We start from the raw sequence: 17251 nt of genomic DNA, 5'->3' as shown, positions 1-17251 counted from the left end.
GCAGGGCTTCTTGATAAATGCGGGCCTCAGACCAGCACTTCAGAGTCCCTGGATAGAAGGGGATGCTTCTTTAGAAAGTAAAAGTGCAGTTGCTCAGGTAATTCTAATATACCCCAATGTTTGATATACTGTCTGTGCACTTAATAGCTCATTTTTTCCCATAGGAAATGCAAAGGTAATTTAAGACCAAATATAATTACTGGACATTTCAAGTAAGGTGATCCACATCATAGAGGTTTTATATCAGATCTAGTCAACTCCATTCTCTTTTACTTAGAGATTTACATCTTCTAAATACTTAGCATATGCCTTTCTCCACTGATCTCCTGTCCTCTGCTAGATTCTAAAATCCTCAAGGATCAGGCCCACGTGTTACTCTGTAGCTTCCCACTGCCCTTAATAGAGTATGTGGCCTATGGTGGTACCCAGACAATGTTGACTGATAATGTACAAGAAAATTTGGGGGCGCCTGGGTGGCTCAGTTGGTTAAGCGACTGCCTTCGGCTGAGGTCATGATCCCAGGGTCCTGGGATCGAGTCCCACATCGGGCTCCCTGCTCTGCGGGGAGCCTGCTTCTCCCTCTCCCACTCCCCCTGCTTGTGTTCCCTCTCTCGCTATGTCTCTCTCTGTCAAATAAATAAATAAAATCTTTTAAAAAAAAAAAAAAAGAAAAAATTTGGAAGTCACAGAAATGTGGTGTGCTGGTGAGCCTGCTGGTTATCTTTAGGGGAAAGCTCTTTTGTAGTAGTATTTGAAGGCAGGCCCAGGTGGGTGAATGGGAGAGTGTCTGGGCCAGTTTCCGTGTATATTCGTGAAGCAGGGTACATGTGCAACCTGAGGGTTTCCCAATGGAATATTTGGCTGAAGGAATAAGGTGTAGATATGGAACCTTAGCATTATTTATTGTTACATACTTTTATCTGCCTTGAATTTTTATTGGTAGGAGGTGGGAAGCAGATAAGACATATATACTATCAGATAGGGTAGCATTGCTTGCTTGGTCTAATTAAAAATATTTGATAAGCTTATGGTTTAATTAAATACTTAACTTTGGGGATGAGTGTGTTTGCATAAATAAAACCTGTGTTTCATCTTGTACATGAATAAGATGAGCCCTTACAGACCCCACGTTGTAGACTACCACACCAGTCTCTCATTCCTGCCTAACCTGTCACTCTCTGGCATAGAATCCAAGTACTTAAGTGACTTAGAAGTTATCCATCTGGTGCCAGTCCAGCCCCCCGAACTGACACCAAAGCCACGTCAGCGGTTCCCTGGCAGGTAATCCAGCTGCTGTGCACATCTTCAGCCCAGAGGGCGTGTGGCGTGTCTTATTGCCAGGCAGCTTAGACTGCCTGGGTGCTTCCTTGGCTGACCTAGAACCAGCCTCCTTATAGAACATGCCCTTATTCCTCCTCACTCTGTGCTCCAGAGTGACGTGTCACAAATCATCTTCCTCCCCTGTAAGCCCGCTCTTCAGATATTTGAACACAGGGGTGTTGGCTTTCCAGCACCCCGTTCCTCCAGTAGCAAGTGCATTCATAGGGACTAAAGAACTAGTGTGGGGACATCGGGAACTAAAGTGGGGTATAGGAATGCCAGAGTGGGCTCAGGGTCTCCACAGTCTTCCTCATCAGGGGACCTCACAAAATCTGGGTGTCTTTTTAAACAAAAACCCTTCTTTACCTGCTGATCTCCCGAGACTGCTGAAGTCTTCTCTCTCGTGAAGTCTGTGGTTGACCTCCGTTGCTGTACTTCTCAGAACATACTGAAACTCTCTGTCCTTGTAGACCATAAGCACTGGAGGACAGGGACCATATAGTGTTCTTCGGTGGCCCCTGCTGTAGGAGAGTGCAGTGATGCCTAGTAAACGTTTGGGTTGAATGACTGAACTCTGTGCAGTTGTGAGCCTCTGGGTGAAGGAAAAAGAACAGTTTTGGGTTTTTTTTTAAGATTTTATTTATTTGAGAGAGAGTGAGCACAAGAGGGGGTGGGGGGTAGAGGCAGAGGGAGGAGACTCCCCACTGAGCAGGGAGCCTGACATGGGGCTCCATTCCAGGACCCTGAGATTATGACCTGAGCCAAAGGCAGGTGCTTAACCAACTGAGCCACCCATACACCCCAGAAAAAGAACAGCTTTATTGAGTACCTACTATACACTGAATGCCTGCTCCTATGTTACATCACTTGACCCTGATAAAAGCATTGTTGTAAAATGGTACTACATTTTGACAGAAGAGAAAACTCAAGCTTTGAGGTTGAGTAACTCAGAAATACTAAGGGAGCACCTGGCATGTGAGTCCAGATTTGTTGAGCTCTCAGAATCCCTCACTGTTCAAGTCCCCTGCTGGCCCATGGGCGTCCTAAGCAGTGAGGAGATAGCAGCATGAGTTACCTTTATTTTCAGCCGTATAGGTCTTAGCCCATTTGTTAAGCACTTCCCCAATTCAGAGACGCTTTTTATTGAACAATGGATGGTATAAACGTAGGCAGCCAACTATGTGAGAACCTCTTGAGATGGTGTTAATGAGTCATCCCTGTGCACTGTTTTCAGTGGTGCCCCATGGGCCACTTGTCACTCCATCTAGATAAGATGCTTCTGGAGGACAGGGTCCATAGTGTTGCCACCTTTTTGTCTCCCAATGCGCCTGGGTGATAAGAGACATGGTGGCACTTAATTTTTATTGATGTGGACATTCCATTTTCTCCTGAGTGCTAATTCATGTCCTCATTTTCCTTGAAAACTTACCTCCTCCAGGATACCTTATGCAGTTGACCTCTCCTCGGTGCCCCTGATTTATTGCACATAGCTGGGTTGTATTGATTTTATTTGCAGTTGATTTCTTGCTTTGCTTCTTGTGTCCTTCAGCTGTTTTCCTCTCTGTGCATCTCCAGCTGTCTTTAAAGGCAGGAATTTGTGACTTCTTTCTTTTTTTTTTCCTCCACCCAGCCCCTAGAATAGAGTTCTGTAAATAGTGCACAAATGACCAATAAATACTTCTGACTCCTTGAGCCTGATAGCTTCTTTTCCTTGCTGGACTGACAGCCCAACACTGGAGCCCGAATCCTTTATTTATTAGATGAGATTTCTATAGCACCTTTTCTCTGAAGAGATCAATATCAATGAAGTTTGTTTCTGCTTCTGGAAAGTGCTTTTACCTAAGCAGACCAAGGCTCTGATAAGATCACGTGATAGTCCTTCCTCCTCAGCTGTTGGGTCCCGGAGATGCAGACTCTAAGAAAAGCCTCACCACTTCCAAGTTTTGCTGTCTTGTTGCAGGCAATGAGCCTGAATAAGACTGTGACAGATAGCAACACAAGCTCTGCAGTGTTGGTTGATATTGTAGCCATTGTTATCAAAAGAGAATCTGCGTTTGGGGGCATTGCCATCGTTTGGAAGGCAGATATGGAGAGGGCAACCTGAGCACTCAGTACATCTGCCCACTGACCAGAGCCCTATCACAGCGTCTGTGGGTTGTAGGCTCTCAGACAGTGCTTGGTGTCACCAGTCTCTGAAACTCAGTGCCACGAGGGAGAGTGTCCCTGGGACAGGACCCATGACGTGCATGAGAACCAGAGACTCACAACATAGCTGTGCTGGATGGGCAGGGGGTCAGTGCTGAGAGAAGGTGCGGTCAAGCTGGTGGGAAGAAGAGCTGTCACGCTGCAGATCTGGGTAGTCGAGACTCACCGTGGAGTGTTGGAACAGAGTTCAGGGGCCAAAGACTGGAAAGGGTGGATGAGTGTCTAAAATAATTGGGTCAGCTGGCTTCTCTAGGAAATTGCTCACCTTTCCACATATCCTTGTTGGAACAGACATCATTCCCGTCCCTATCAGAGTTAGGCAGAATCGAGTAGGAGATGAAGTCCTCTCCCGCATGCTTTACAGACAGACACGTAGAAGCCGCACGGTGTGGATACTCGCCTCCATCACCAAGCTTGGCCTGCCCTTGAGCCTGCAGTCCAGAAGTGTCAGGGCAACCACAGCTACTAAGGCACCTCGAGAAACAGAAAAGCCGGGGCGAAAGGTGGTGGAGAGAAAGAGGAAGGAAACAAAGTAGAGAAGGACCAGAAATGCAAAGAAATGGAAAGAGGGCAGAAATGGAGGTGTGGTGGGTGCGGGAAATCAGTTGGCATTTACTCAAGGGGTAGAGTGAGCCTGAGAGGGTGCCCCTGCTTCTTCCTTTCTTTCTTCTTGAGATTTGAAGGACTTTCTCTTTATTGTTGCCTATGGAGTGGAGAGATTGAGCCAGCTGTGCTGTCTGTCTAGTTGATTCTCAGTCCATGACACAGCGCCTGGAACATCGCTGGGAGGAGGGGTGACAAGGAGTATTCCCCTTTGCCCTGGGTACCTCTAGTACGTGGTCATGGGCCTCACCCACTGCTGTACGTGCTGACCTGTGCAGTGTGTCCTGGTGGGTGACTGGCAGACAGCCGGCACTGGCCTCTGGGGCTCCCTCCTGCAGCACACAGCCAGGCCCACTTCACTAATGCTGGCGGGCTCTCCACAGCAGTACTCGGGGCTGCCAAGCAAGTGTTAGATGCTCCCCGTGACCACAGTTTTCTAAATATCAAGCAACATATTGCTTTGATGCAGATGGGTTGTTCTTAGGCCGTAGGCGGGGGGGAGCAGGCAGCGGCTACTGCGGTTGAAGACTGTTCCTGTGGGTAATGGAGGCTTAGTCTTCGGGCAGCCCACTCGTGCCTTGAGGAGCTGAGCAGGTCTCTTCCTCCCTGGGCTGTGCTGTCTAGGAGCTGTCTAGTACTGCTGTGGAGAGCCCGTCAGCCTCTCCACACACTCACGTGCTCTTCTTCGTGAACCATGTCAGCCCCATGGCCCCTGGGAGATGGAAGCTCTGAGTCAGCACACGATGGAGTCTGTGCGTCCTTGTGATTAAAACACAGGATGACATGTGCTCGCTAGAGCAGCGCACTGCATGTTACAGGTGCACCTGGGACGGGGATAGTTTCCAGATCTACAAATTAAAGGGCCAGGTTGGTGTTAATACTCCTGTGTCAATTAAACTGCTCTTCCTTTGAACTGGACTGTTAGCTCCGGATCCATTTTCCACAGAATCTAGAGTAATTGACCAAATACCAGGGTAGAGTAGGAAATGAATGTCAGTGGGAATTTGGGTGATTATGTTCAGTTCTTCATTATCTGTACTCAGCTCATTTGTGATCATGAGTTACAGCAAAGTTTTAACTCCAGGAGAGCATCTCATGCCATCTTGGACATTTCTGGGTTGCCTCTCAGAGTGAGCTCAGGGAATATAGGCTCATATTAATAATGGCAATAGAAAAGCATAATTAGGAAAGTAAACCTGCTACTGCAAAACAACAGAATGTATCCAGAGCCAGACAATAATAGTTTTAGATTGTGCTCACAGTGCTCCTGTTCACCCGGGTAATTGGAAGTAGACTGTGTGATGGTGTTCCTCTCCAGGAGTGGTGGGGAGGGGCATAGTTACCAGCATTAAACATTGTTTTATTGCTAGAAGTAATTTTCTTCTATTTTTAATGAGTCAGATGTTGACTCAAATTATTTATTTATTCAGCCTACTTACTTGAGTTCCAGAGGAAAAGCCAGGAATGAAACTGACAAAGTCCCTGACCTCATGGTGCTTTTATTCTTTGGGGGAGAGATGCAGTAAACAAGGGAACAGATAAACAAGGTACTTCCTGATGGGAGTAAGTGCTCTGGTATAATAGGATGACAGAAAAAGAGAAGGGCAAGGGGGGGAAGGGAGCTGCAAGGAGGGGTGAGAGGCTAGCATCTGGAGGGGGTGAAAGCTGAGCCGAGACAGAAAAGCTGGGAGAACCATTCAGAGAACTAGGAGAAAAGTGTCCCAGATCAAGAGAACAACAGTGAGATGGTCTGAGGCAGGAACAACTTAGGCAGGTCAGGACCAGAAAGGTGGCCCGTGTGGTTGGAGCACAGTGCATGAGGAGAAGCAGGACTAGAAGGGGGGATAGTAGGCCTTTGTTAGGAGTTAGAGTTTAACTCTAAAAGTAGTGGGAAGGCATTGAAAGGTTTTAAGCAAAGGAGTGGCGTGATCTGATTTACATTTTATATTACATTTCTGTCCCTCTGGGAGATAAACATAATGCTTGTGTATAGACTATCAAGAATACATAAGAACTGGTAGTAGTGGTTGCTTTGCCTCTGGGGAGAGTAACAGAGAATGGGATGGGAGACTTACTTTTTGCTGAGTATTATTTCATGCAAATTGAATTTCTGTTATATTCATGTACTACCTATTCAAATACAAATTAATTAACAAATATTTAAAAAGTACATCCTAAGTCAATTACCAAGAAGGAAAAGAAAAGAAATCCCTTTAACCACTCTGAGAGAAAAGTCTTGGTGGGCAGCAAAGGAAGAAGAGGGCAACTCATTGTGGGCTCTTGCTAGCCATGGTGGAGGCTTGGCCTCCCTCCATCCCAGCCCTACTAGCCTTTGTTCTGTTCTGTCAGCATGCTGTACTCATTCCTGCCACAGGACCTTTGCCATGAGATGATGGGGAGAAGCAGGGCAGATTCAGAACATCATTTAGAGATAAATCCAACGAGACTATTAATAAAGATGGTGTGAGGAGTAAGGGAATGAGGAGTCAAGAAGGAGTCCTAGGTTTGGCTTGAGCAGCTGTGTGGATATGGAATCATTCATAGAGGCAGGGAAGATTAGGAGACCAGCTAATACAGGAGTCAAGAGGATTAAAAGTTCTGTTTTGAACATGTTACAGTTGAGATTCCTGTTAACCAATCTAGTTGGGTGTGTTTATCAAGTAGTAAGTTGGACATAGGAGTTTAGGGGAAGAATTTGTGGATGAAATCTAAATTCCAGATGCATCAGTATTTAGACTATACTTGAAGCTTTGGGTCTGGATGAGATTTACTTAAAGGAAGGAATATATGAAAGTGTAAGAGTACTACTTTCTGTGGTGGTTTCAGAAGGGAAACCAATAAAGGATTCCAGGGAGCTGCAACCAGGAAGGTGGAAGATCAGGAATATCACAGACTACTACAGAAGCCAAGGGGGAGATACTACGAGAGAGGGAGAAGGAGACAAATGCTGCTGAGAGGTGAGGGTGAGCAGATTGGATTTGGCCATTTGAGCTCTTGACTGGCTTTTACTTATCCCCAGAGCTTCAGAAAACACAGTCTGTCTGTAACTAACCTCTCCTTCATTCAGTCAGTCAAAATATTCTGAGTGAACCACCCACTGTTCTAGGCACTAAATTACAGAAGCATGGTCCTTGCTTTCATGAAATCTAGTCAGGAAAATAAGTTAAATGAAAAAATTGCACACAAATGATACCTACAATTATAATTATGACCAGTGCTTCAAGGAAAAGATGAGGATGCCATGAAAAGCATATAATGGGGCCCTAGACTAGATGGTCTTCCTGAGGAAAAGCCATTGCAGCTGAAGAAGCCAGAATTTGGTTAGGGCAGCGTCGAGAACAGAGTACACAGGGGTCGGAGCTGAATGGCATGAGAGTGAGCTAAGGTGGTGAAATTGACTTTCATTCTTGGGAAACCATGAAAGAGTTTAAATAAGAGTGAGATTATCAGAGACGGGTGTGTGGAATCACTGTGGCTGCTGTGAGCAGGATGGATTTGAGGTTGGCAACCACCCAGAGAAGGCTATTGTAGTAGCCCTGGCGAGAGATACTGGTGGCTTTGGGTGGTGGCGGTAGAGATGGAAGGAAGAGAAGGAATTTGAATTTTGGAAATAGGATCCACAGGATTTGGTAGGTGAATATGAAGAATGAGGAAGATGCCAGTGATGACCTAGGTTTCTGTCATGAGCCACGGGCAGCAGGATGAGCCTGTTCTTTTAGAGTGGGGGACACTGAAGGAGAAGAAGTTTGTGAAGAAGTATCGAGTGTTCCATTTTGGACACCTTAAGTCCAAGCTATCCAAGATATTCAGTAGATAATTGGATCCAGCGGCATAGAGCTCCAAAGAGAGAGGTCTGGGCCAGAGAGAGAAATTTCAGAGTGGTTGGCATGTATGGTTAGGGTTTGAAACCTTGGGGCAAGTGTGGGGTAAGACAAAAAGAGAGTCCAGCACTGAGTAATTCTAACACTTACAGGACAATAGATGAGGAGCTACCAGCGCAGTAGAAGAAAAACAAGGAAAGCAGCCTGTGCCCCAGGGAGCAGTCACAGAGCCCATGGGAGTAGTTGAGCGTTCCAGATGCTATCAAGGAGAACTGAAAAGGGCCCATCGGATTTAGCAGTGAGCAGGGTCCATTCATGGCGTTTGTTATATAGCCAGGCTGTAACCATATCTGAGCCCCCTCCCCACCCACTCTCCCAAGTGAAAGGGAATTGGGCTGTGAGGTCAGCTCCTCCCACCCGGCCAGATAAGTCTCTAGAATCCCAGGGTGGGCCGTCCATTCAGTGGGGGTTTTAACTATCTCTAGTCTATAGTCTGTTTTCAAATCTGAACTGTCTACAGCTAAAACATTCTGCCACTGAAGCCTCTTGCCCTCCAGAGGAGGGTGTGTTTAAATTAACAACTTTAAAAATGGAGAATCAAGAAGCCAGATTCTCTGTCTGCCCTCCCCTCTACATGTGCTTAGAACAGTGGACAGCAGATATCTGTTGTGGGACTTGTGACTTTAAGGCTTAAATTTTGTGAAAATAGAGAAGAGCATGCTTATACTCTTGAGGTCCTCAGAATGACCTTTTTGAGTTAATGTGGTGAAAACAAGAGGCATGTAGAGAGACTTTTCATTCTTAAAAGAAGCACCAAACCAGCGCATGTGACACTGGCACAGTTTGGATAAAAGCATAATTGGTTTCCAAGTGTCTAGAGCCCGTTCTTTTCTCTCGTTCCTCCTTTCACTGCAGTTCCCAGCCCCACAGTATCAGGGAGATGGACACGGGCTCTTCAGCGCGCAGCCCACACGGGACCAAACTGGGACACACACACGCTCTGCCTCTGCTTGTGAGAGAGGCTTGCCAGACTTGCAGCCATCCTGTGGAGAAGCCCCCACAGGAGCAGAGGAGCTACTCTCCCCTGTCCTTGGAAAGTTTCCAAGTCCCTTTCATGGTGTCCCTGACCAGTGAGTGCTTTCTAGGCTGCCCTGTGTAGTCTTGATTTAAATCAAGTTTCCCTAAAATTTGCATATCTTCAACAGAAGTCTTTACTGAGCTTGTCACTTACTGTGCATTTATTTATAGTTTGTACAAAGAGGTTTGTGGAGAGGGGCAGACGACACTGTGTATCACATGTTCAGAGGAAGATTCCACATTCATTCTCCTTTTGTCAGTAGCAGTTCACTTAGGAGAAGGAAAGCAGGGAGTGAGTAGATGGAGAGGTGAAAGGGAGGAGAGGAGGAAGGAGCAGGGCAGGGGGGCCCCCAGTGTGTTAGCTGTACCGTGTAAGGTGAGGGGGTGACAAAAGCCGGAAGAGCCATCCCAGCAGCAGCCAACTGCCTTGTGCTGGGGGCTTTCCGTGCACTGGCTGCTTTCGTGTCCATAACCCCATTTTATGAGAGGCACAGCTGAGGCTCTAAAAGGTTAAATGACTTAGTCGCATCACACAACTGTCAGAGCAGTGTAGCTGGAACTTGAGTCCAGTACTTTGGCTCCAAAGCACAAGCTTCTCGCTGGGTTATCCAGAAAGAGACCTCGAGGTTACCCTTGCTTATGGGACTTGCCATAGCAGCAAGGGTGGGACTAAGCCATAGATCTCTCCCAACTCCAGTCTGTCATCTTTGTACTCTCCCATGACCTCACCATATGAATTGGAAGGCCAACAGAGAAAAATGGGGGAAGTAATCCTTTCTTTTCCAAGTGTTATTCTGGACACACATGGCATTTACAGTCCAAGGGCCCCTGATACTCTGTGACTTGCCAGTGTCGTCTTCAGGGATGGCTAGACAGGCCACAGTTCTGTGGCAGGCCTGGAAGCTGAGTTGCTCCTGTCCGCCCAAACGGTGCCCTTGGTGGCTCTTGGGTAGGATGGGTGGGGCCCTTTTTCTTGCCTCCATTGCAGCTTTGGAGCTGGTTTTCTAGGAGAGCGCTCCATTTGCGAAAGTAATCTTTTAAAGGACAAGGTAATGCTGAAAGAGAAAGGCAAACAAATCTCGAGTCTGCTGAGAGGAGGATAAGGTCACCCAAGAAATAGAAGTTTCCTGCCAGTCCTTACTATTCTCCTGAGACCCTGAGAGGCTGGAGCTGTGGCGGGGGGAGGGGATGGAGAGGAGGCCAGGAGTACCAGTATCTCCTAGGGTTTTCCCGATCCTTAAAACTGCCCGAGGTACCAAGAGGAATACTCCCTGCTCTCAGCTACTGACATGAAATGATGTTTGAAGGACCAAGTCATTATTCCTGTGGCAAAACCCGCCTAGAGCCATTTTCTCTTAGTTTTTAAATACATGTTCATCTGTAGGTGAAACAGCCTAGCAGAATGTGAGCCTGCAGCCAGCCCCTTCTCTTTTGCGCCGAGGTGTTTCAGGGCTTGCTTGGAGGGGGATTCTCACAAGTCATAGGTGATGACAAAGTATCCTTCATGGTGCAGGTGCCCTGCCCCACCTCCCACCCCTGGTGCCAAAAATAGGACTAGGTTTTTCCTGGGGGGAGGCAAGAACCAAGGGCGGCAGGACTTGCTCTCTGAAGGACAGGCAAAGGGAGGCTGCCGGAGTTGGGTGACAGGAGACATTACTGGAACAGGGCACACGTTCCCCCCAGAGCAGAGGAAAGAGGTCATTCGAGTTTTTGCAAGAAGGGAGCGTCTAGAGAGCAGTAAAAGATACCAAGAGGGGTGAATTTTTTATTCTTTTAAAATGACGTGTGCAGACTGCGTCGGGAGCTTCGTCACACTGGACCGTTTTCTCTCTGCTCCTGCTGACTGTTTTCTCTGAGCCATTTGCTGAATGTGCACAGCCGCCCGAGGAGCTCCTCACACAGGGGCCCCCAGATCTTTGCCTTCTGTCACACTGCCTCTTGTTCTAGCATTTAGCTTGTGTCTGAATGGTATTATAATTGATTTGGGGGAAAACAGACGATTGCTTCTGTTTTAGCATTGTCTTGGTATGTTTTACTGGTTTTTATTAAATTGTTGAATAGAATAGGCTCTTCCAAATTGCAAGTTCTCCTTCCCTCTGCAGAACAGACAGACTGATGCCCATCCACCCATTCTCTCCCCCAGCCCAGCTAAGCACTGTATCTGCCAACTCTGTGAGCCAGGATATCCAGTTCTGTTTCTTGGAGTGTGATGCTTTTCCCTCCACCATGCAAAGCCAGACGTGGAGGAGAATGTAAAGCAGACACATTCCATTCCCGAAACACCTGCAGCTGCTTTGCCTGTACCGTGGGGCTGATGAAATAAAATGCATTAAGATCCTTTAATACATTTCTGTGCTACAAATTCTGCCTTGGGCATTGGGTCAGTGGATGTGGTGTAATCCGGGATTGCTGCTGGTGGGAGTATAAATGGCCAATGCTTCCCAACAAGCTTTCCCGTAGCCACCTGCTGTTCCCAGCATGTACTTACAAATGAGCTGTGAGGTCAGTGTGCTGTCCTGAGCTTTAAGAAACTTTTACCTCGCTGGAAAAAATGTGATTCTTTTTTCTAACGAGCTTGCCTGGTCATTTCAGACACATGGGTCAGGCATATTTGTCATATGTTCTTTAAATAGGCACGTAGATCACAAGTGGTGCCTATTGATGAAGTGGGATTTGGAGTGTCCGTTACCTGGGTTTCTCAGGAAGCTTTGGGAGGTCTCAGGTAGGTTCTGTTTGCTGGAGCCCGTGCTCATGCGTAGGAGCAGTCTCTGATTTCCCTCCTCACTGGACACACCTGCCTAGGCCCCAGCACCGCGCCACAGCCAGCAGAGGCTTGGGGGCTGGCCGGCAGGCACAGCGGACAGACGTGTGTGCACAGACGGCAGCACACGCAGCACACGGGGGTCACGCTCCCACGTCCGGCTGCACCCCCGTGGATCGCGTTCCAGAGTCAGGATTTTTAGTTTCTCCTTGAACCTTTGGCAGTTTGAAATTCAAATGAGCAAGACAAGTGTAAGATATTTCTTGTAAGTGAGGGTAAAAAACACCCAAACACCTGGAGCTGAGGCCTGCCCTGGTCTGTGACTTTACTAAAACTGCCACTGTGGGTGAGCCTTCAAGGGGAGGAGGGGGTGTGTATGGAATCTGCAAGAAAACAAATGTTTAATTAACTAAAGTCCAGAAGTATTCGGGGCTGCCCAGCTTTGCCAACTTTAAATAGTGCTTTTTAGGGGTGCCTGGGGTCGGTCAGTCGGTTAAGCAGCTGCCTTCGGCTCAGGTCATGATCTCAGGGTCCTGGGATTGAGCCCCGCATTGGGTCCCTACTCAGTGGGGAGCCTGCTTCTCCCTCTGCCTCTCCCCCTGCTTGTGCTATCTCTCTGTCAAATAAATAAGTAAAATCTTTAAAAAAAAAAATAAATAGTGCTTTTTACTCCAAGATGAAGCCGATAAGCAGCATTTCTGCCTGACAGGGATTGAATAAAAATGTCAAGGACTCAGACTTTGAATGTGGATTTTGGCATTGCTTTCTTCATCTCCCTTAGGAAATTCCATGAAAAAAGTTCCAACCCCTGCTTAATTCTTAGAGTTTGGAGGGAAGTGCTGGGGCGGGGGAGTTGGCGACACAGGGCCTCAGCCAAGGGTGGGCACTGCTTGCAGAATGTAAGGTTGCCTCCCTCCCTCTGCCCCCAGCTCCTCCACCCACCTGCCCTGTCCCCCAGTACATTAGGCATGTCCCCTGGCTTGTGGGTGGGGAGCAGCAGCAGGACTGAGCTGGCAGGTGAGGCGGTTTTCTGGTTCAGCTGCCCTCAGGGCCCTGCCTGCCAGCACTACTGAGAGGTAAAGGACACAGGGTCTTGGGGGAGCCTTCTTCCCAGTGTTCCTCTTGGGCAGTGATTGTTGTGGATTTTTGTAAACGAGTGAGTGAAACAAGAAACTGTTACAACTTTCATAGCACTTAGAGCAAAGTGTTGGGTGTCATCTTTGATAATGGCATTTGTGCAAATTGTTCTTGGTCCTGTGTGTTTAGTCTGAAAATATCCAAACCCCTCCCTGTGTAAGCACATGTGAGGTTTTAACTGTGGATGAGGGCACCAGGATGAACAGTATGACTTCCAGATGTTAGCTTTTAAAAGCTGAAGGGTCACGTCGGAAGTTTGGTTCCCACAAAATGAGCCTCTTTAGAAACCTGTACTTCAGGTCTTTGTGAATCTTAGAGAAATGAGCCTCAGTTCTGTTTTGTGCTGAGAATGTGTTTTCAGGGCCGTTGGGTGTTGGGCGTCTTCAGGTTGATGTGGCTATGGCTCATGGCTGCCGCAGGCCCCAGGTCCACATCCGGAGGGCTGAGTCCAGAGGTGTGGTTTCCATTAAAATGCCTGTCCTCCCACAGAATGCCCCCAGGCTTCTCTGTTTAGGGCAAGTGACCTGAATGCTGACTTCTGTATTTCTCATGCCATGTGAGGGAGAAACCCTTTCTGGACAGAGGGGGTTAGATAGTCCCTAAATTATGTTTTCTTGCCTTATGCCATAATCCTGGGTCTGTGATAGTGACAGACTTAGGGAAGCTTCTGGTATCCCCCATCTCTCACTGTCCACAGCCCCAGGCTTCGACAACCTGGGATGAACCCAGGGTAGGTCAGCCACTGTGGCCATCTAGGCAGGCAGCCTCTTCTCTCCTGATGCTGCCTGCTTAGTTGAAGAAGGCTTTTGCAGACTGAGGGCGTAGCTGCTGGAGACCTTCCAGCTCAGCTCGCAGGGAGGGGCTGACTGGGATCACCTGCTGTGGTCGGCCTCCTGTCCCTCTTCCTACACGCCGGAGGGCCTGTCAGAAGCCAGGGAGTGGCCGGCGGAGAGGGGCGTGCATGGGAAGAGGGTAGGCCATGGGACAAAGTGCTCATAGAGCCTTCTTCAGCCTCCCTTTTTAATCAAGGGCTCATCCCAAATTGCTCCTCAGTGCCAGCAAACAAATGCCCACACAAGTTCTTGAGTGTTTTGTGCAGATTTATTGAAGACAACTCTGGCTGCCTTATAGGAGCTCTGCAGCTGCCTCCCAGGCCAGAATGTCATGGAAAACCAGTAATCCGGGGCTCTGTGGAGTAGGGCGGCTAGTCATTTGACGTGGCAAAAGGGCTGAGGTTAAGCCACATTTAGCAGGCAGATCATATTTTCAAAAACTTTTGCTTTGGGTGTTTTCCTTCTCTGTTGGGGATCAGCATCCTTTTAATCATACTCTCCAACCCCTCCTCATCCCTCTGAAGTACTATTATGTGGTATGTAGCTATTGTACGCAAAAGTATATTGAAATTATTTTTCAAACTACATGATGCTGAACTGTGGGTCCATACGGAGAGTGTGGCTATGGATTGTATGTATGCAAATGAGCGAGTGAATTCAATTTTGATCTATAACTTCTTTAAATCAGGGAAAAAAGAATTGCATGGTACCCCGGTGATGATACCAAACCCATATTGCAGCTCAGCTGATCAATTCATTGTCCTCTGTGCTTTCATCCCTTCGGACACTGCCTTGGTTGACCCTCTCTGGAAAGGCCCCAATGGGTTGCTAATGAACGGTGTGGAGGATTGCCTGGTCCAGACAGGGGCTGTAAATCCCAGACAGGCGCTTTAAAATGGTGTTCATCACTGAAATTAAGAACAATCATCTTCCCCAGCAGCGTGAACTCATTTCTCTATATCCGGCTTGGTCTAAAGAATCCAATCAGAGAGTAATTGAAAGTTCATGACACTTGCAGAGGTTTCTGGAAACAGATCTGTGGGTACCAAGAAAAGAGGACATAGATTCATCCCACCCACCGGTCATTCCCGCCCTCCCCTGTATCCAGAGCAGCCCACTCCCCACCACTGACACCGAAATGCATTTAGCCGATTGGCTGCCCTCTGTGGGTAATGCCTACTCAGCATTTGGGACAAGTTCCAGCATGTAACTTCCTTTTGGTGAGTGACCCTGACAGGAGAGGGGATTGAGCTTAATTTATGCCGGCCAGTGCAGCAACTTGGGCAGCCAGCTTTCCAGAATTTGCCCAGAGTTTTCCCTAGGGAGTGACAGTGCCGTATATTCTAATTGGTACCCGTGCCGCTCCCAAGTATGGCTGCCGGGTACTCGTTCTCACCTTTCAGAGATCAAAACCAAGTGTCAAGTTGTGTCTAACAGAGGTGCGCAGAACTCGGATGGAGAAACGATGTGTTTCTGGCTGGCTGGAGAACCCTCGGGCGGGGAGAGAGAGAGAATCAGGCAGCTGCTGTGGTTGTCATGGCCGGTTTCCTTTTCCAAACGGAACTTGGGGTTCTCAGATCCCCCGAGGTGGCAGCTCTCTAACCAGCAGAAGGCAAGCTAAGCAAAGTTGTGGGGGTGTGTAGTGTAGAGCCTCTCCCCTCCACCCCAGTCTACCTTTGACTAATGAGGTGTTAGGCTGAGCCAGGGCCGAGTTAATTTCAGAGATAATCCATTTCCTGCTACTTTAATTCAGCCAGCACCATTCATCAGAAGCGGAGAAGAGCGCCTGGGACCCTCTCCTACATCATCCCAGTATCTTGAAAATAGGAAGGGGCAGCAGGGGTTCTCCCACCCCTTATTGTAGATGCTGAGGTTATAGAAATATGTCAGGACTTGGTGACAGAAATGTCTGCACATACATCATGCCACCATATTGTGGTGCCCCCCGCCAGGCCCTGACTTAGCGGCAGGTTCTTCCTCTCCCCGCCCCCCCCCCCCCCCCCCCGCTTTGCTCCCAAAAGACAATTGTGCTTCTTGCTAGATGGAGGATGCATATTGAGGCCATCCACACTTAGGCTGGGAAGTCCTTTGGGACAGAGACAACTGCTATCCAATATCTTCGAGTAATGAACTTATCAGTAAATATAACACATGAGCTCATTAATCTTAACTTTGTTTTTGGACCAAGTGGGAACTTGGCTTCTCAGGAGACAAAAATTTCATCTCTGTTCTTTTTCTTAAACCCAGTCCCAATTTAGAGTCAAACATACTGCCCTGCTCTCCCTGGGAAGCAGTTAATAATGTGTTTTTTCTCACAGCGGATGGTCCAGGCTCAGCCTGGTCACTCAGGCCCCCAGGCCATGTGCACGTGCTCTGTACACAGTATGAGCTCAAGGCATCTGAGCAGGGCTGTATCAGCTGAGGAATGTTCTCTAGATGAAGTGAATCTTACAACTGTTGCCTGTCCTGGCCACTCTGTCTTTGCTTCAGCTAATGCTGTTCTTCTAAAATCACTGCCTCCACCCTTCAGCTCTGATAAGAAAAGAAATTGAGGATGTAGAGATGGATGCATCACACCTTTTACAAGGGGTGGCTACCCATTCACTCTGGGCAGTGAGATCTAGGTGTAAAAGAAGTCTCGAAAAGAAAGAAAGAAGTCTCTGGGAAGAGATGTTGTTTGTGAGGAGAGCAGTGGCCTGGAAGGGCTGCTATGGGATGGGATGCCTGCCCACGTGCACGGCGAGAGGAGGTTTAGGAAAGGTTCGCCTACAGGTGGGTCCTGTGGACCTGGTGTAGGCCTGTGGGGCCTGTAAGTGTGGCCACATAGGACTGATGGGGTGAGCGGGGGCAAGGAGCCAGCCAGCACTGGCCGGTGTCTTCCCAGCCTGGATCTCCCCTCTCCCTCCCTGAGAGAGAGGGACAGACAGACCTAGGGGACATCAGCTGTCTGTCCCCTGCACACACATCCACATACCCATCAGCAGTTCTAGAGATTGAGCAGAATGGGAAGGGAAAGTGCCACATCCTTGGCAGCTCTGTGTTGCCTTTGTCCTCCGAGCCTCCCGCTGATTCCCTGAGGGCCTCCTCTTACTGTTTCTTCCCAGAGAGACTTTACCTGTACCATTTCCTTGCTCTGTGGGCCTCTCCTGGGTCCTTTGTTCTGCCAGCCCCAGCAGTGTCTCCCTTGACGTCTCTGCTCCAGAAAGAGAGGAGCAGCCCTGTAGCCTCCTGACCTACCAGGTGGAGTTAGAAGCATCTAACTTAGAAGGCTCCTTTGAGATGGCTGGCGATTAGAGCACATTTCTGTTCTTTCCCCGATTTATATTGTAATACCTTTTCCAGCACTTGAAATAATCCATTTTCCTTTGAGAGCCTCCACTCACTTGTGGCTGTGGTTTGATCACATCCACATCCCCCTAAGCCCGCACTGTACAGGAGGTAGAATGTAATTCAAGCCATAATCATTTCTGCTCCCTCCTGCCCTGCCTCCTAGA

General features: G+C 48.1%; 1 protein-coding gene across 3 annotated transcripts in view; it reads left to right on the top strand.

Moving 5' to 3' along the window:
* Window positions 1-17251, top strand: part of ZFAND3 (zinc finger AN1-type containing 3) — a 333302-nt gene that overhangs the window by 313248 nt on the left and 2803 nt on the right. The window lies entirely within an intron of this gene.

Source organism: Halichoerus grypus, chromosome 9 (genome assembly GCF_964656455.1).
Source record: "Halichoerus grypus chromosome 9, mHalGry1.hap1.1, whole genome shotgun sequence".
NCBI lineage: Eukaryota > Metazoa > Chordata > Mammalia > Carnivora > Phocidae > Halichoerus > Halichoerus grypus.
The sequence above is the reverse complement of the archived record's forward strand: the minus strand, read 5'-3'. Positions and strand labels throughout refer to the sequence as shown.